At 45.4% G+C, this 20941-nt stretch overlaps 1 pseudogene; it reads right to left on the reverse strand.

Moving 5' to 3' along the window:
- Window positions 1-20941, reverse strand: part of LOC136628745 (zinc finger protein 585A-like) — a 183923-nt pseudogene that overhangs the window by 49621 nt on the left and 113361 nt on the right.

Below are 20941 nucleotides of genomic sequence, written 5' to 3' on the forward strand. Positions count from 1 at the left end.
AGGATCTGGGGGTACTAGTGGATTATAGACTGAACTGGAGTAACCAATGCCAGTCAGCTGCTGCAAAGGCAAATAAAGTCTTGGGGTGCATTAAAAGAGGTATAGGGGCGAAGGACGAGAACATTATCCTCCCACTGTATGAGGCACTTGTCAGGCCTCACATGAAATACTGCGTACAGTTCTGGTCACCGGTGCTCAGGAAAGATGTCACAGTGCTTGAGGGGATTCAAAGAAGGGCAACTAAACTAATACATGGAATGAAGGGACTGGAATACCCAGAGAGGCTGTCCAAATTGGGACTATTTACTCTAGAAAAAAGACGGCTAAGAGGTGATCAAATAACCATGTATAAGTACATGAGGGGACAATACAAGGATCTCTCCCAAGATCTGTTTACACCCAGGACCGCAACAGTAACAAGAGGACATCCGCTACGATTAGAGGAAAGTAGGTTTCATCACCAACATAGAAGGGGATTCTTTACTGTAAGAGCAGTTAGACTGTAGAACTCTCTGCCGGAGGAAGTGGTGATGGCAAAATCCATAGAGGAGTTTAAAAGGGGACTTGATATCTTTCTGGAGAGGAAGGACATTATAGGATACAAGTCTTAGGTTAATTGTCAATCCGGGTATACAGGCAGGTAGGAACTATTAGGGGTTGATCCAGGGAACAGTCTGATTGCCATTAGGGAGTCGGGAAGGAATTTTTCCCCCAAAAGGGCTAAATTGGTTTCTGCCCTTGGGGTTTTTTGCCTTCCTCTGGATCAACACAGGAGGATAGACAGGCTGGACTAGATGGACATTGTCTTCATTCAGCCTTACATACTATGTTACTATTAACTTTTCCTATTTATGACATATCAATGTTCACGCCAAATTACATTGGGAAGGGAGAGAATTAAATTCCAGACGTAAAATTTGGATGCTATTTCTTTTGCGCTTAGAATTAAATAATCGAGTTGGGACCTATTAACTTTTCCTATTTATGACATAATCAATGCTCGTGCCAAATTTCAAGTTTCCATGACATTGGAAAGTGAAAGAATTAGATTCCGTACGTAAAATTGGGATGGTAATTCTTTTGCGCTTAGAATTGAATAATCGAATTGGGACCTATTAGCTTTTCCTATTTATGACATAATCAATGCTCGTGCCAAATTTCAAGTTTCTATGACATTGGAAAGTGAAAGAATTAGATTCCGTACGTAAAATTTGGACGCTAATTCTTTAGCGCTTAGAATTGAATAATCGAGTTGGGACCCATTAGCTTTTCCTATTTATGACATAATCAATGCTCGTGCCAAATTTCAAGTTTCTATTACATTGGGAAGTGGGAGAATTAAATTCTGTACGTAAAATTTGGACGGTAATTCTTTTGCGCTTAGAATTGAATAATCGAGTTGGGACCCATTAGCTTTTCCTATTTCTGACATAATCAATGATCGTGCCAAATTTCATGTTTCTATGACATCGGGAAGTGAGGAAATTTGATTCCGTATGTAAAATTTGGACGCTAATTCTTTTGCACATAGAATTGAATAATCGAGTTGGGACCTATTAGCTTTTCCTATTTATGACAAATAATGCTCGTGCCAAATTTCAAGTTTCTATGATGTTGAAAAGTGAATTAGATTCCGTACGTAAAATTTGGACGCTAATTCTTTTGCGCTTAGAATTAAATAATCGAGTTGGGACCCATGAGCTTTTCCTATTTATGACAATCAATGCTCATGCCAAATTTCAAGTTTCTACGACATCGGGAAGTGAGAGAATTGGTGGCAATGATGGAAATCGAACGATCTACGTGGGGGGTGGTCATAACTGTCGACGCTCTCACGCACGCCATTTATCATAGGTTAATTGTACTATGCCTATAATCTTCCTAGGAGTGTACACAACAACTCCCAAAGTTTTATGGCGATCGGATGAATGGTGTAGTAGCGCATAAAGGACAAACAGACACACAGACAGACAGACACACACGCATACATTCAATTTTATATATATAGATAAAGTGCTGCTTTTGATTCTGGATACCAAGGAGTGCCGCCTTTTCATCTTCCCTTTTGGATATTTGATATTCTCTCATTCACGCTGAAGTGCCTTTGAATTAACATACAGAGTTGGGGTCAGCGGTGATCGTCAATTAGTGAATGATGTTTACCCCCTTTCTAAGTTGGATTTGATTTCATTTAAGTTAGCTAAGTGTTCCCTCGCCATCTCTCTGCTTATAGATAGCCTGCATTCTTTTATTCCCCCAATAGCACAGGGAAGATCAGTTGATGATATGACTGATGATGTCATGTTACATCAGTTATTACCATAGATAAGAATGATGTAATGTGATATTATCAAAGTCTCTCACTTCTCCAGTAAGTTGGGAGAGTATCTCTAGGGTGAGATTTGATACACTCTGCCATTGCATTCCTGTCCTTCTCCATTCTTGATGCATCAATCCAGAACATTCTTTCATATAGAAGATATCAACAGAGAAAGCTAAATTTTAGGAACCTGAAGGAAATCAAAATGAGCCAATGTAAAAAAAACACACAAAATCCTATGTAAAAACATAAAATAACTGAAGATAAGGGGGGTAAAAAATAATTTAAAAAAATTTAAAAAAAAATAAAAATCGCAGTGGGCAAGTAAAGTTGAAAACTAAAAAAAAATGTTCTACTGATCGGTCTGATCACCCGACTCCCCATGGCCTCCATTGCTGCCATGTAAGTCAGCCTATCAGGCCACGCCTCATATGGAGTCTAATAGGCTTAGTTAAATGCACTATATAAGCAGTGCAATTACTATTTTAACGATTGAACACAATGCATCTTCAAAACCCTTCAGTAACTAAAATAGTGTAAAAAAATTCAGCAAAGTTTAATTTTGAGGAAAGAAATCCCGTTTAAAAAAATATCTGCAATTTTCTGCACAAAAAAAACATTTTAAATGGATAAAATCCCAAAATAGGGATTGTCGCATTTGTAATGACGCAGGCAATGAAAATATTTTTTTATATCACATGGTGAAAAATAGTTTAAAAGTAATGCTAGATTTATTTTTCTTTTCTTCGCCTCCCAAAAAATGCAATTCAAAAGCCAAATGTGCCTCAAAATGGTATCAATAAAAACTACAAATCACCCTGCAAAAAACACAAGGTCTCACAGACCTCTGCTGCCAGAAAAAAAAATGTTCTGGGTCTTAGAACCCGGTGATGCAGATTCAATTGTTTTCCTTTGAAAACATGTTTTTATTCTACAAAAGTAGTAAAAAAAAAAAATCTATATAAATTTGGTATCTCAGAAATCATGCTGATCCATATAAGAAAATCATTATGACATTCTACCATATAGTGAACACTGTAAAAACAAAACCCCAAAACAATGGCAGACTTTCTGCACATTTTTTCCATCTCCCCTCCGCCCCCCCCCCCCCCCCCCAGGTAATGTACTAAACGTTATACAGCACCTCAGAGTGCGGCCATTAAAGAAATACAACTTGTCCCACTAAAAAAAACCAAAAGCCTTCTTATGGATATATCAACGAGTTAGGACTCTTGAATTATGATGGTCATAAAGGGGTAACTAGAGATGAGCGAGCACCAAAATGTTCGGGTGCTCGTTACTCGAGACGAATTTTTCGCGATGCTCGAAGGTTCGTTTCGAGTAACGAACCCCATTGAAGTCAATGGGCGACTCGAGCATTTTTGTATATCGCCGATGCTCGCTAAGGTTTCCTTGTGTGAAAATCTGGGCAATTCAAGAAAGTGATGGGAACGACACAGAAACGGATAGGGCAGGCGAGGGGCTACATGTTGGGCTGCATCTCAAGTTCCCAGGTCCCACTATTAAGCCACAATAGCGGCAAGAGTGGGCCCCCCCCCCTCCCAACAATTTTTACTTCTGAAAAGCCCTCATTAGCAATGCATACCTTAGCTAAGCACCACACTACCTCCAACAAAGCACAATCACTGCCTGCATGACACTCCGCTGCCACTTCTCCTGGGTTACATGCTGCCGATTCCCCCCCCCCACGACCCAGCGTCCACAGCGCACACCAAACTGTCCCTGCCCAGCCTTCAGCTGCCCTCATGCCACGCCACCCTCATGTCTATTTATAAGTGCGTCTGCCACAGGAAAAGCAGGCACACACTGCAGAGGGTTGGCACGGCTAGGCAGCGACCCTCTTTAAAAGGGGCGGGGCGATAGCCCACAATGCTGTACAGAAGCAATGAGAAATCCAATCCTGTGCCACCTCCATCTGGAGCTGCACACGTGGGCATAGCAATGGGGAACCTATGTGCCACACACTATTCATTCTGTCAAGGTGTCTGCACGCCCCAGTCAGACCGCGGTTTTTTATAAATAGTCACAGGCAGGTACAACTCCGCAATGGGAATTCCGTGTGCACCCACAGCATGGGTGGCTCCCTGGAACCCACCGGCGGTACATAAAAATATCCCATTGCAGTGCCCATCACAGCTGAGGTAGTAATGTCATGTTTAATGCAGGTGGGCTTCGGCCCACACGGCATGCCCCAGTCAGACTGGGGTTCTTTAGAAGTGGAAACAGATGCATTTACAACTCCCTGTGGACCCACAGCATGGGTGGGTGCCAGGAAGCCACCGGCGGTACATAAATATATCCCATTGCATTGCCCAATACAGCTGAGGTAGTAATGTCATGTTTAATGCAGGTGGGCTTCGGCCCACACTGCATGCCCCAGTCAGACTGGGGTTCTTTAGAAGTGGAAACAGATGCATTTACAACTCCCTGTGGACCCACAGCATGGGTGGCTCCCTGGAACCCACCGGCGGTACATAAAAATATTCCATTGCATTGCCCAACACAGCGGATGTAACGTCAGCTGTAATGCAGGTGGGCTAAAAATTCATTTGATTACACTGTAGGGGAGGCCCCCAAAAATTGCTGTATCAACAGTACTAATGTACATCAGAAAAATTGGCCATGGCCAACCAAGAGGGCAGGTGAAACCCATTAATCGCTTTGGTTAATGTGGCTTAATTGGTAACTAGGCCTGGAGGCAGCCCACTTAAAATAAAAATTGGTGGAGGTGAAAGTTTCAACGCTTTAATGAGCATTGAAACGTATAAAAATTGTTTAGAAAAATTATATGACTGAGCCTTGTGGGCCTAAGAAAAATTGCCCGTTCGGCGTGATTATGTGAGGTTTCAGGAGGAGGAGCAGGAGGAGGAGGAGGAATATTATACACAGATTGATGAAGCGAAAAGGTCCCCGTTTTTGATGGGGATACAGAACGATGCTTCCATCCGCGGGTGCAGCCTACCTATTGCTTAGGTATCGCTGCTGTCCGCTGGTGGAGAAGAGAAGTCTGGGGAAATCCAGGCTTTGTTCATCTTGATGAGTGTTAGCCTGTCGGCACTGTCGGTTGACAGGCGGGTACGCTTATCTGTGATGATTCCCCCAGCCGCACTAAACGCCCTCTCTGACAAGACGCTAGCCGCAGGACAAGCAAGCACCTCCAGGGCATACAGCGCGAGTTCAGGCCACGTGTCCAGCTTCGACACCCAGTAGTTGTAGGGGGCAGAGGCGTCACGGAGGACGGTCGTGCGATCGGCTACGTACTCCCTCACCATCCTTTTACAGTGCTCCCGCCGACTCAGCCGTGACTGGGGAGCGGTGACACAGTCTTGCTGAGGAGCCATAAAGCTGTCAAGGGCCTTAAAGAGTGTTGGCCTGCCTGTGCTGTACATGCTGCCTGATCTCCACGCCTCCCCTGCTACCTGGCCCTCGGAACTGCGCCTTCGGCCACTAGCGCTGTCGTATGGGAATTTTACCATCAGTTTGTCCGCCAGGGTCCTGTGGTATAGCAACACTCTCGAACCCCTTTCCTCTTCGGGTATGAGAGTGGAAAGGTTCTCCTTATACCGTGGGTCGAGCAGTGTGTACACCCAGTAATCCGTAGTGGCCAGAATGCATGTAACGCGAGGGTCACGAGAAAGGCATCCTAACATGAAGTCAGCCATGTGTGCCAGGGTACCTGTACGCAACACATGGCTGTCCTCACTAGGAAGATCACTTTCAGGATCCTCCTCCTCCTCCTCCTCAGGCCATACACGCTGAAAGGATGACAGGCCAGCAGCATGTGTACCCTCACCAGTGGGCCAAGCTGTGTCTTCCCCCTCCTCCTCATCTTCCTCCTCCTCCTCCTCACCGCGCTGAGATATAGACAGGAGGGTGCTCTGACTATCCAGCGACATACTGTCTTCCCCCGGCTCTGTTTCCGAGTGCAAAGCGTCTGCCTTTATGCTTTGCAGGGAACTTCTCAAGAGACATAAAAGAGGAATGGTGACGCTAATGATTGCAGCATCGCCGCTCACCACCTGGGTAGACTCCTCAAAGTTTCGAAGGACCTGGCAGATGTCTGCCAACCAGGCCCACTCTTCTGCAAATAATTGAGGAGGCTGACTCCCACTGTGCCGCCCATGTTGGAGTTGGTATTCCACTATAGCTCTACGCTGCTCATAGAGCCTGGCCAACATGTGGAGCGTAGAGTTCCACCGTGTGGGCACGTCGCACAGCAGTCGGTGCACTGGCAGATTAAACCGATGTTGCAGGGTGCGCAGGGTGGCAGCGTCCGTGTGGGACTTGCGGAAATGTGCACAGAGCCGACGCACCTTTCCGAGCAGGTCTGACAAGCGTGGGTAGCCTTTCAGAAAGCGCTGAACCACCAAATTAAAGACGTGGGCCAGGCATGGCACGTGCGTGAGGCTGCCGAGCTGCAGAGCCGCCACCAGGTTACGGCCGTTGTCACACACGACCATGCCCGGTTGGAGGCTCAGCGGCGCAAGCCAGCGGTCGGTCTGCTCTGTCAGACCCTGCAGCAGTTCGTGGGCCGTCTGCCTCCTATCTCCTAAGCTGAGTAGTTTCAGCACGGCCTGCTGACGCTTGCCCACCGCTGTGCTGCCACAACGCGCGACACCGACTGCTGCCGACGTGCTGCTGCTGACACATCTTGATTGCGAGACAGAGGTTGCGTTGGAGGAGGAGGAGGGTGGTTTAGTGGAGGAAGCATACACCGCCGCAGATACCACCACCGAGCTGTGGCCCGCAATTCTGGGTGTGGGTAGGACGTGAGCGGTCCCAGGCTCTGACTCTGTCCCAGCCTCCACTAAATTCACCCAATGTGCCGTCAGGGAGATATAGTGGCCCTGCCCGCCTGTGCTTGTCCACGTGTCCGTTGTTAAGTGGACCTTGGCAGTAACCGCGTTGGTGAGGGCGCGTACAATGTTGCGGGAGACGTGGTCATGCAGGGCTGGGACGGCACATCGGGAAAAGTAGTGGCGACTGGGAACTGAGTAGCGCGGGGCCGCCGCCATCATACTTTTGAAGGACTCCGTTTCCACAACCCTATACGGCAGCATCTCCAGGCTGATAAATTTGGCTACGTGTACGTTTAACGCTTGAGCGTGCGGGTGCGTGGCGGCGTACTTGCGCTTGCGCTCAAACACTTGCGCTAGCGACGGCTGGACACTGCGCTGACAGACATTGCTGGATGGGGCCGAGGACAGCGGAGGTGAGGGTGTGGGTGCAGGCCAGGAGACGGTAGTGCCTGTGTCCTCAGAGGGGGGTTGGATCTCAGTGGCAGGTTGGGGCACAGGGGGAGAGGCAGCGGTGCAAACCGGAGGCGGTGAACAGCCTTCGTCCCACCTTGTGGGGTGCTTGGCCATCATATGTCTGCGCATGCTGGTGGTGGTGAGGCTGCTGGTGGTGGCTCCCCGGCTGATCTTGGCGCGACAAAGGTTGCACACCACTGTTCGTCGGTCATCTGCACTCTCAGTGAAAAACTGCCAGACCTTTGAGCACCTCGGCCTCTGCAGGGTGGCATGGCGCGAGGGGGCGCTTTGGGAAACAGTTGGTGGATTATTCGGTCTGGCCCTGCCTCTACCCCTGGACACCGCACTGCCTCTTGCAACCTGCCCTGCTGCTGCCCTTGCCTCCCCCTCTGAAGACCTGTCCTCAGTAGGCGTAGCAAACCAGGTGGGGTCAGTCACCTCATTGTCCTGCTGCTCTTCCTCAGAATCCTTGGTGCGCTCCTCCCTCGGACTTAATGCCCTTACTACTACCTCACTGATAGACAACTGTGTCTCATCGTCATCGGCCTCCTCACCCACTGAAAGGTCTTGAGACAGTTGCCGGAAGTCCCCAGCCTCATCCCCCGGACCCCGGGAACTTTTGAATGGTTGGGCATCAGTCACGATAAACTCCTCTGGTGGGAGAGGAACCACTGCTGCCCAATCTGAGCAGGGGCCCGAGAACAGTTCCTGGGAGTCTGCCCGCTCCTCAGAATGTCTCATTTTCATGGAGTGAGGAGGCTGGGAGGAAGGAGGAGCAGCAGCCAGAGGATTCTGAGTTGCAGCAGTGGATGGCGCAGAACTCTGGGTGGACGATAGGTTGCTGGAAGCACTTTCTGCCATCCACGACAGGACCTGCTCACACTGCTCATTTTCTAATAAAGGTCTACCGCGTGGACCCATTAAATGTGCTATGAAAGTGGGGACGCCAGAAACGTGCCTCTCTCCTAATCCCGCAGCAGTCGGCTGGGATACACCTGGATCAGGAGCTCGGCCTGTGCCCACACCAGGACTAGGGCCTACGCGTCCTCGGCCGCGCCCACGTCCTCTAGGCCTACCCCTACCCCTCAGCATGCTGTATTACCAGGAATGCAGAAACACAACACTGTAATTAAATGTGCCGCTTATTGGCCTGTGGTTGGAGGCTGAGTTCGCTTACGGAACGCCAGGAAATATTTTGGCGCAAGCCTGCTGTAACACTTAGCTGGCTGCGTATTTATTTGGAGAAATACTACCCCCAGCAGACACGGACCCAGAACACTGAGCAGAGTGACAGGCAGGCCAAATAGATTTTTTCCAAATATTTTTTTCAAAAGGACCACTGCGTATATTCAATCTATAATATATGTCTTCTGGCCCTGCCTACACAATTCTGTCCCTGATGTGTGTCACGGAACTGCAGTGTTGCACTGTTATTAACTGCAACAGACCGGTGATTTCAGAGCCAGGAAATAATTTGGCGCAAGCCTGCTGTAACACTTAGCTGGCTGCGTATTTATTTGGAGAACTACTACCCCCAGCAGACACAGACCCAGAACACTGAGCACAGTGACAGGCAGGCCAAATAGATTTTTTTCAAATATTTTTTACTAAAGGACCACTGCGTATATTCAATCTATAATATATGTCTTCTGGCCCTGCCTACACAATTCTATCCCTGGAGTATTACTGCAGGGCGCAATGCTCTGCACGGCCGATATACCAAAAAAAAAAAAATGTGCAACACTGCTAAAAGCAGCCTCCACACTACTGCACACGGTTAGATGTGGCCCTAAGAAGGACCGTTGGGGTTCTTGAAGCCTACACTAACTCCTAACACTCTCCCTATGGCAGCTCCGGCACCAACAGCACTGTCCCTCAGCTATCTCACAACGCATCTGAGGCGAGCGGCGGGAGGGGCCGATTTTTATACTCAGTTGACACCTGATCTCCCCAGCCACTCACTGCAGGGGGGTGGTATAGGGCTTGAACGTCGCAGGGGGAAGTTGTAATGCCTTCCCTGTCTTTCAATTGGCCAGAAAAGCGCGCGAACGTCTCAGAGAGGAAAGTGAAAGTAACCCGAACATCGCGTGGTACTCGTTACGAGTAACGAGCATCTCGAACACGCTAATACTCGAACGAGTATCAAGCTCGGACGAGTACGTTCGCTCATCTCTAGGGGTAACACATCAAGTAATGTGAGATTCCTTTACTGTTGGTGCTCTTTAAAATAAAATCTGAAAAAAACCTGACTTTGAGGTAGTGCCTTCGATAGATTAAGATTTTTGGAGTATAAAATAGTTTCTACTTTCAATTCCTTCAGTAAAACATCTTAGAGGTTGAGGAAACAAGAAGTTTTCTGGACCAAGATTAGTTTCCGTTTTTTCCCCAAAAGAATTCATAGAAAATCTCCCAAGAACAGGATGTCAGTAATAGATGGTGTACAGCAGATATAGAACTGCTCATCTACAAGACAACATAGTACATACAAGAATTCTATATGATGTCATGTCAGTCCAGGGCTATGCCACTAATGTGCCCCTCGACGGGTCATCGAGGACCATTACACAGAGCTGCCATGAGATATATATTGGTGCCCCATACAGTGGGATTGGTTAGAGCTCTGATGAAGTACGTGTGCATTAAAATAAAGAATCTCTCTCAAAATGGACGCTAGATACAAAATGGAGCATTATAAGATGTGAATAGGCTTGTGTGTAGTAGAACAATAATACAAAGCAGAGATAAGCTTAAGGCAGGATGATGCGGTACAATGTCTCATGATTTGTTTCTGTTTTTTCCGAGAAGCATATCTGGATGCCTGATGTGCAGCTATTATCAGTAGAAGCTCCCCCACACCTTGAGATTTAAGACAAGGAACTGACTGTACTGATAAGACACTACGACCGTCTAAATCACAAGAGAGGACCAGATTACTCCGGATAAACAGAAACTTGAAGGACATTTCATAGACTCTCACGCTATGCGGTTGCTGAACAATGCATAACTCATAATCTGTGTCTTACCCAATGAGATTTATGCTGTGACTAACAAGACATTCCTTTCCTGTATAGAAATCCATAAAAAGGAGAATAAACGTTCAGTACATATCACCCTCCTACAGAGAGAACTACTTGTTGCTTGCCGTGGTTCTTCCCTACGTATCTGAGGAAACTGACAACTGTCTCAGTGTCTACTTCTTGGTTTCTGGGATGCATCCAGATACGGTTCTAATTTGGACCTCTTGACCTGAAAGGTTATGTGACTGGGCACGGTCCTTAACAGCTCCAGGGGACGGAGTAGTGTTAGACTCTTCAGCAAGAACAGAATGGTAAGCAGAATGGCCAGGGGGAAGCCCTGGAGAAGCCCTTTAAAGGTTTAGCATTACTCCTATATAGAGTGCTGGTGATTAACTACTTAAACCAGTATATATTCATATCATTATTGAGAGGCAGGAAGCAGCCAGCAGTCAGTTGGGGATGTTTTATTTTTCCATTTTTTACCTGTTTCGCCTGCCCAATGGTGTCTGTGCCATAAAACTATCCTTGATTCCCAATAAGTCAGAAGTTAAATAAATCCTTTAGGAATGCTGAATGAGTGTTCATAGAAGGTAGAATAGCTGACAAACCCAAACACCAATAAACACTGTGAGATGTCTCATACCACTTACGAAGGCTCTATGCAGCTGATACGAGTCTGGTTAGAGAGATGTATACCTGGCAATTTAAAATCTGACTAAAAAAAGGAAGATTACAAATTTTACTCTGCAAGCAAGCGTGGATGACGCTTTTCCCTGTGTGAGATGTCACGTAGTGGTAACCATTATGTGTAAAGGCATTTCCTAAAACTGCATTTAGATGGAACGATTATTGTTCAGAAAATCGGTCAAATGAGCAAAAATCAATGATAATCGTTCAGTTTAAATGTGAGCCAACAGCTGGACGAATGAGAATGGTGCACTTTTCATTTGTCATCCAGTTTTAGCCCATATGAAAATCATTGCCAGCTCATCCACTTCTCGTGCAGTTTAAGCACTGATCATTTAGTGGTTCACACAGGAATGTGAAAACGTGAACGAGAACTGCACGATTCTCAATGGTAATCATGAAGTCTGCGCAGGCTGCCCGAGAGCGAACAAGCTGGTGATGATGCGAATGAGAAGCAGGCATTTCTCATAAGGTTTAAAAAGGAGCATTCTAGTTAAGCTGGCACACCCTTACATTTCTTTGAAATTGCAAGGGCGAATCAAAAATTATCCACACTCCAAATATATTAAAGCGTCTGCTGGCTGCACTGTCCTATCACCCTTTTCCATTGTAGGTCGCCATCTCCCCAGTGACTGCTGTGCAGGTGTGAATGTTACATAATTAACTTGTGACTACAATGTAAGATAAAAACAACTGTCCCGCTTGTGATTGGCTCAAAATAAGAGCAGCGTGCAGTGATTTTGGTTTTTTTTCGCGGTCTGAGGGTGTGTCTGGTGCCAATATTTATCGAAAATTTTGTGCACAATATGGAGAAAGTGTTTCGTTGCAAAGAAGTGTGTATGAATGGATAAAGAAGTTCAATGAAGGTCGCACAAGTGCCAGCCATGAGGAAGGCGCCAGATGCTGGAATTTTGATGGACAGTATTGAAACATTATCAGGAAAAAGGATCAACAATCAACAGTGCTCATTACAATAAGATGCTCACTGAAGAGCTGAAGCCTAAAATTTAAACAAAACACAGGGGACGGCTATCCAAGGGTGTTGTGTTGTTGTATGACTATGCACGTGTTCATACTGCCCACCGGCTCCAAAAACTTTATTTGAAGTGTCAAAGCCTCCTCCCTATAGTCCTTATCTTGCCCAATCGGTCTGTCACATGTTTAATTCCCTGAAAGAAGCCCTAAGAGCAGACCTGGGCAAAGCACGGCCCGCGGGCCACATCCGGCCCGCTGAATAGCTCGGACCGGCCCGCAAAGAGTGTCCTGGTGACTCACCAATGAGTCCGGTGTCAGCAACGGGAAGCAGCGAAACTATGCACTCCGAAGCCTTGTCCATTTTGTTCACTTCTGTGCTGTGCTAATAGTTATTCAGGCCTTACTTATTCAAGCACCTCTACCAATGACGTAGGCTTGAATAACTTTATTAAACAGCACATAAGTTAACAAAATGGACAAGGCTTCGGAGTTTGTAGTTTCACTGCTTCCCGATGCTGAGTAAGTGATGCCACTGTAACTTCTCGTTGCGGACCTTGGGGAGTGCCAGGACAATCGTTCCACGCTCATCATTGGTAAGTGTCAGGACTTTTCCCTTTGCATTGTAATTAGAATAATAATACTAATAATATTCACTTTTTAATCTCTCTTCTTGGGGCAGCTCTCTGTGCCCTCTCCTAGGAGCATACTACTGTGTATTAAAAAAATCTATTTTCCGAGGTTAGCTGTTAACCCTTAAATATGGCGGCTAACATTAAAAAAAGAAAAATTGATGCAGAATGCCGAGTTTTTAACAAAGAATGGACTTCTAAATATCTATTTACTGAAACCAAAGGTAAAGCTGTGTGTTTAGTTTGTGGAGAGCAGATAGCTGTATTTAAAGATTACAATTTGCATCGCCATTATGAGACTAAACACGGAGAGAAATACAAGAACTTGACGGAGGCAGAGCGGGCACGGGTATCTGAAGATTTGCTAGCAAAACTGCAAAGTCAGCAAGGATTTTTTAAAAAGCTTCACTCATCCAGGGATGCAGCCGTAAAGACCTGCTTTGTAGTATCCTACAAAATTGCAAGAAACAGTAAGCCATTCTCTGATGGGGAGTTTGTCAAAGAATGTTTGGTGGACTCTGCAGCGCTAATTTGTCCTGAGAAAAAAGAAGCATTTGCAAAAGATAGTTAATTTCATCAGGGCAAGAGCACTAAATCACAGACAATTTGTTGCACTGTTGGAGGAGCCGTATTACAGCGCCATTCATTTTCAATGGCGGCCGTATTCTGGCCGCAAATCGGGCGGCTGGAATACGGCCCCATTAAGGCAATGTGCATGGAGCCTTCGTATGTTGGTCTGGCCCTCTAAAACCATTCCAATTTCTCATGTGGCCCCATGGGAAAATTAATTGCCCACCCCTGCCTAAGAGGATGAAGATTCGTGCCTGATGTCGAGATGATGGACAGTGGGGCATTTGTGGCTCACAGATCAGCCTAAAACATTTTTAAATGAGGCAATACGAAAACTTGTTGACAGATGGACAAAGTGTATTGAAAAGTAGGGCGATTATGTTGAAAAATAATGCATCTGTCTTTTATGAAGATTAATTAAGATTAATTCCACAGGCAAAGTGTGGAGAAGTTTTGACTCCCCCTTGTATTAGTATTTCCAGTACTTTATAATCAGTCAAGTTAGTTTAAAAAAAAAAAGAAAAACAAACATTCAGAATCAATTTGCTAACGCCAGCCAATCACAAGGCACTGTGGCTAATTTGGTAATGAAGGGATTGGACAGAATGTGTTAACATAGTTCTATCCACTCTCAAAAATCAAATTTGAAAGACATGGTGGATTGCTTGGCGAGAACCATGTGACAGTACAGGACACCAATTACTTTGCAGCAAGTTTTACTTTGAATGGACCACAGCTTATATGGTATTCACAGTGAACTGCCTACTGCCCTATATTGTGACTACTGTAAAAGCCAATGATTGACCGTGACAGTGGGGACAAGGAAGGTTTGTGGGGTTTACTTAAAGTGATGGGAGCCCTTTCAAGGCTTTCCTTCACTAGGGGACTGGACATCTGCTCCATGGCACTTCCTTCTCTAGCGCTGCACTCCCCTTCTTGAGCTGGATACTGGAGGCCCCGTTTGTGTAGCACAGCTCCAACCTTTCTTGGGAGGGGACCAGGAGAAAGAGCATGGGTTGATAATCAGCAGGCAACTTCGGCAGCAGTTTCCTTCAGTAGATGATGGGATGGCCGCTGGTGTAGACCCTTCTTTTGCAGTGTGGCTCCAACCATTTTAGGAAGGGACATAGGAGGACCAGTAGGGGTTATTTAATCAGTGGACATCTCTGGCCGTAGACCCCTCCAATAGAGGCCCAGTCAGCTGCTGGTATGTACCTCCTTCGGCAGCACTGCCATAGTAGGGCCAGAGAGGTGGAGACAGAAGGACCATTAGGAGATTAGTAGGACAGTTTGCTGAGCCCTCCCCCTTTTATCCTTGGACAAACAGTGGTTAAAAAGAAAACACACAGTGGGCCAGTGAGGATTCTTTTACACGGGATGACCTGTCGGGCAACATATGCCCGACAGGTTGTCTCAGCGATAATCGTTCCTGTGCTTTTACACAGTAACAAACATCACTATTGAATGGAAGCGGAGCGGTCCAGGGATCATTTCGGCCTGTCCGCCTCCATTCACAGTTAACAGGCAGTCGTTCATAAGTAGACAACTGCCTGTTTACTTGGAATGATACGTTGTTCAGTTTTCTGCAGAAATGAAACGATAGATGAGAAGTGAAAGACTTCTGACTTGTTTCTTAGTCGGTTCATCCATTTACACTGAATGATAAATGGTTCCGATTATCGCTGGGTCACAGGAATCCAAATGTTCAAGTTTAAAAGCACCTTAAAAGACATTCCTCCAGAGAAGGAGGGAGGATAGGCTTGGCAGATTTATAGTACTTCCTCAGCACCCTGTCATACACATTCCTGTAAAGTCCGTAGAATAATTCACAGTACTGTAAGTTTACATGCCGGTGGCCATTCCATTTCTCTCCATCACCATCCACCGGCTCGGGGCGTCCGAAGCAAGGCATTGAGTGTGTGCTTTATTTTTTTGGCTAGTTCTGTTGTGATTACATAACGCTGCTGTGTTTCATGTACAATTACATTCCTTAAATTTTCTGGCAATGCCTGCTTTCCTCTCGAGCCATCATAGTTAACGTTATGCGTCCACGTCTTGTACACCTCGAATGGAACAAGTTCTTGGAACAGTAATTGTGCGAAGCGGTGCGGTTCATCTCTAGCAGCTTCATAAATATGTTCAATCTTTCTTGGGGTCAGGGTAGGAAGTATAAAGTCTGAAATGGGGGCTGAGACAGTAAGGGGAACGGTCCCATCATTTCCATTTGGGGTATCACTGTGTTCGCTGGGAATGGTGGTGCTGGTGCCTGGTTGGTTGACATATTCCGGGGGTTCCTTACTGATGCTGGGGATTTCATCCATGCTGTACGTTTCTGATACTGGAGGTGATGAAGGTATATCATAGTCAACAGTCACCACCTCCACTTGATCAATAGTGTCTTGGTTTACGGAAGAAAGGCCATGTTTAACTGCATCTTCCAGCACTTTGCTTGCAGAAGAAAGTCCATTTTTTACACTGTCCTCTACCATTTGGGTGAAGGAAGAAAGAGTTGTGTTCATTACATCTTTCATCACTTGGTTTAGGGAGGAAAGCGCCTCTTGGACAACATCTTGTACCATTGTTCGTAAGCCACAAGACACGTTGGCCATCATTTGTTTCACCTCTTCTTCCAAACTCTTCATTCTCTGCTGTGCTCCACAGGTGCATCTATCACGTGGATCTGAGGGAGAAACAACGGGAGAAGTGGTGAAATGGAGTCCATGCTTACTTGTGATGGGGGTAGAACATGTACTTTCCTTCATGCTTAGCTTATTAACCTCAGTGATGCGGCCTATTTTGCACATGATGATTTTTGGGGAATTTTCATCTCCACAAAACCCACAACTTTTTATTTTTCTCTCAATATGGCCATAGGAGGGCTTGTTTTTTGTATGGCAAGTTGTAGTTTTTACTGGTACCATTCTTTGGGTGCATATAACTTCTATTACATTTTTTTTGGAGGGCAGGGAGAAAACCACCTCAAATGTGCCATTTTTTTCACAGCGTTAATGATGCAGTATAAAGGATATGATAATTATTTCTAACGAGTCGGTACGATCACAACAATACCAATATTTCTATATATATATGTAAATGTATGTCTGTCTGTTTGTCCCTTATGCGCTACTACACCATTCATCAGATCACCATGAAACTTTGGGAAGTTGTTGAGTACACTCCTGGGAAGATTATAGGCATAGTACATTTATGCTACGATAGGTGGGGTGCGTGCGAGCATCGTCGACCGTTTTGCCCCCCAGACGTAGATCATTCGGTTTCCATTTCAAGCACGAAAGAAAAAGGCATTACGAGCAACGGGATGCGTGTTCAACTACAAAATGATGCATCCGCCGAACGTTTCACAAGACAATTGCTGCATATTGGGAATGCTGAGGTAAAATGAAAGCTGTGCTGTGATTGGTTGCTATTCCTTATACTGCTGAGGTAACATGAAAGCTGCACTGCGATTGGTTGCTATTTCTTATATTGCTGAGGTAACATGAAAGCTGCGCTGCGATTGGTTGCTATTTCTTATATTGCTGAGGTAAAATAAAAGCTGCGCTGTGATTGGTTGTTATATATTATACTGCTGAGGTAACATGAAAGCTGCACTGTGATTGGTTGTTATATATTATACTGCTGAGGTAACATGAAAGCTGTGCTGTGATTGGTTGCTATTCCTTATACTGCTGAGGTAGCATGAAAGCTGCGATGTGATTGGTTGCTATTTCTTATACTGCTGAGGTAACATGAAAGCTGCGCTGTGATTGGTTGTTATTTAGTATACTGCTGAGGTTACATGAAAGCTGCGCTGTGATTGGTTGTTATTTAGTATACTGCTGAGGTTACATGAAAGCTGCACTGTGATTGGTTGTTATATATTATACTGCTGAGGTAACATGAAAGCTGCACTGTGATTGGTTGTTATATATTATACTGCTAAAGTAATATGAAAGCTGCGCTGTGATTGGGTGTTATCTATATATATAAAAATGAATGTATGCGTGTCTGTCTGTCTGTTTGTCCTTTATGCATTACTACTAGAGATGAGCGAGCGTACTCGGTAAGGACAGATACTCGAGCAAACATCGTCCTTACCGAGTACCTGCCTGCTCAACCGCAAAGATTCGGGTGTCGGCGGGGGGCAGGGGGGTAACGGGAGGGTGATCTCTCTCTCTCTCTCTCTCTCCCCCCCCCCCTCCCACTCCCTCGAGCGAGCATCGTCCTTACCGAGTACCTGCCTGCTCAACCTCAAAGATTCGGGTGTTGGCGGGGGGCAGGGGGGGGTAACGGGAGGGTGATCTCTCTCTCTCCCCCCCTCCCGCTCCCTCCTGCTCACTCGACCGAGCATCGTCCTTATCTAGTACCTGCCTGCTCGACCGCAAAGATTCGGGTGTCGGCAGGGGGCAGGGAGTGGCGGGGGGGTGAGTAATGGGAGGGTTATCTCTCTAGCTCCCCCATGCTCACTCCCGAAACACAGCGCTTACCTCCACCGGCACCCGAATCTTTGTGGGCGAGCAGGCAGGTACTCGGTAAGGACGATACTCGCTCAAGTATCTGTCCTTACTGAGTACACTCACTCATCTCTAATTACTGCACCATTCATCCGACCGCCATGAAACTTTGGGAAGTTGTTGAGTACACTCCTGGGAAGATTATAGGCATAGTACATTTATGCTACGATAGGTGGGGTGCGTGCGAGCATCGTCGACAGTTATGCCCCACAGACGTAGATCGTTCGATTTCCATCTCAAGCACGAAAGAAAAAGGCATTACGAGCAACGGGATGCGTGTTCAACTACAAAATGATGCATCCGCCGAACGTTTCGCAAGACAATTGCTGCATATTGGGAATGCTGAGGTAACATGAAAGCTGTGCTGTGATTGGTTGCTATTTCTTATACTGCTGAGGTAACATGAAAGCTGTGCTGTGATTGATTGCTATTCCTTATACTGCTGAGGTATAATGAAAGCTGCGCTGTGATTGGTTGCTACTTATACTAATGAGGTTACATGAAAGCTGTGCTTTGATTGGTTGTTATTTCTTATACTGCTAAGTTAACATGAAAGCTGCGCTGTGATTGGTTGTTTTATCTTATACTACTAAGATTACATGAAAACTGCGCTGTGATTGGCTGTTATATATTATACTGCTGAGGGAATATAAAAGCTGTGCTGTAATTGGTTGCTATTTCTTATACTGCTGAGGTAAAATGAAAGCTGCCCTGTGATTGGTTACTATTTCTTATACCACTGAGGTAAAATGAAAGCTGCCCTGTGATTGGTTACTATTTCTTATACCACTGAGGTAAAATAAAAGCTGTGCTGTGATTGGTTGCTATTCCTTATACTGCTGAGGTAACATGAAAGCTGTGCTGTGATTGGTTGCTACTTCTTTTACCGCTGAGGTTACATGAAAGCTGTACTGTGATTGATTGCTATTTCTTATACTGCTGAGGTAAAATCAATGCTGGACTGTGATTGGTTGCTATTTCTTATATTGCTGAGGCAGAATAAAAGCTGCGCTGTGATTGGGCGTTATATATTATACTGCTGAGGTAACATGAAAGCTGCACTGCGATTGGTTGTTATATATTATATCGCTGAGGTAACATGAAAGCTGCACTGCAATTGGTTGTTATATATTATATCGCTGAGGTAACATGAAAGCTGCACTGCGATTGGTTGTTATATATATTATATCGCTGACGTAACATGAAAGCTGCACTGCGATTGGTTGTTATATATTATATCGCTGAGGTAACATGAAAGCTGCGCTGGGATTTTTATCTTTATATATAAAAACAAATTATATATATATATTTTAGTTCTTTCCACCTCTGCACAATACAGATTTTTGTTTGCATAGTTGCTATCAAAAACCCATTACTTTTTTATTTGTTCATGAACAGAGTTCTGTGAAAACTTGCTTGTTGTGTGAAGGTTTTATTGGTACCATTTTGTAGTAAATATGGCTTTTTTTTAATCATTTTTATTGCATTTTTTTGGCAGGTGAAATGAACAAAAAAAGCACTTTGGCTCAATTTTCTTTATTTTTTTATAGCGTTTTCCATACAGTATCAAAAGCGAGTTCAATTAATTGTACGGATCGTTACAGATAAGACTATACCAAATATGTTGGTCTTCAGTATATATTTTTTTCAAGCAAAGAGGAGAAAGTGTAAAAAAAGTTCTGTTTTACTATTTTCTACAGTTTTTTTTTTTTATTTACTTTAAATTTTACCAGCTTACATCCTGGAGTGGGAAGGGGGTCAAGCAAGTGTTAGTAAATTCAGACTCATCTTTAGTAGAATGCCCATTTTTATTTGGGGGGCAATATCACTGACTGGTGTGGCCCCCTAGCAAAAGGTTTTGGAGCCAGAGCTGCCTGCTGATTAAGCAATCCCTACTGGTCCTCCAGTGTCCCCTCCCGAGAAGGGTTGAAGCCACGCTGGGGAAGGGTGGCCCCCACCATCGGCTATCCCATCCCTTATTGAAAGAAGCCACTGAGAGAGATGCCCTGTTATTAAGCCACCATCCTCCATAGGATCCTCCGGTCTCCTCTCTATGTCCACACTTCTTTGGTGGCCTTAGAACGATACAGTAGCACTGTAGAAAGGGGAGCCCACCAGCTGCCGCCTAGTCTCCTGGCAAAAGGGGAAAAATCCACACCGAAATCCTCAAGTTTAATGTGCACATTGCACGCTATTGCAAATGGCTGATTAGTCAACTTCAAAACCTCTGTCCTAATGAATACAGCCCTAGTATCGCAATTATTGTATTGCTCCTGACTTCTTTGATCCTGTAACTGCTTTAATTCCACTGCCACCTGCTGGTCAAAACAAATATTGCAGGAACACCTCTCTGGAGTGGAATGATAAGTGAAGCTTCATGAGCCACTGGGAGACATGCTTATATCTGGGCCTAGGTCTCCATGTTCAGGATTCTGTTATCTAAGGCTAGGTCTTCTTTGTCCTATATTGTGTTGCCTGGGTCAACGTCTCCACGTTCTGCTGCCTGGGTCAACGTCTCCACGTTCTGCTGCCTGGGTCTAAGTTCTCCACGTTCTGCTGCCTGGGTCTAAGTTCTCCACGTTCTGCTGCCTGGGTCTAAGTTCTCCACGTTCTGCTGCCTGGGTCTAAGTTCTCCACGTTCTGCTGCCTGGGTCTAAGTTCTCCACGTTCTGCTGCCTGGGTCTAAGTTCTCCACGTTCTGCTGCCTGGGTCTATGGCTCCATGTTTTATTTTCTATTATCTGTGTCTGCATGTTCTGGATTCTGCTATCTAGCTCTATGTCTCAACATTCTCTTATTTGGATTTATACCTTTACAATCTGCATTCTGTTATGTGGGTCTATGTCTCCATCTTCTGTGTTCTCTTACCTGGGTCTTTGTGTTACCACACAGTAACTTAATACGAATCTGGGAGCAGCTAATGGTTCCATAGTTTCGAAATTGGACAAATACTTTCC

The sequence above is a fragment of the Eleutherodactylus coqui genome, chromosome 5 (assembly GCF_035609145.1).
Source record: "Eleutherodactylus coqui strain aEleCoq1 chromosome 5, aEleCoq1.hap1, whole genome shotgun sequence".
NCBI lineage: Eukaryota > Metazoa > Chordata > Amphibia > Anura > Eleutherodactylidae > Eleutherodactylus > Eleutherodactylus coqui.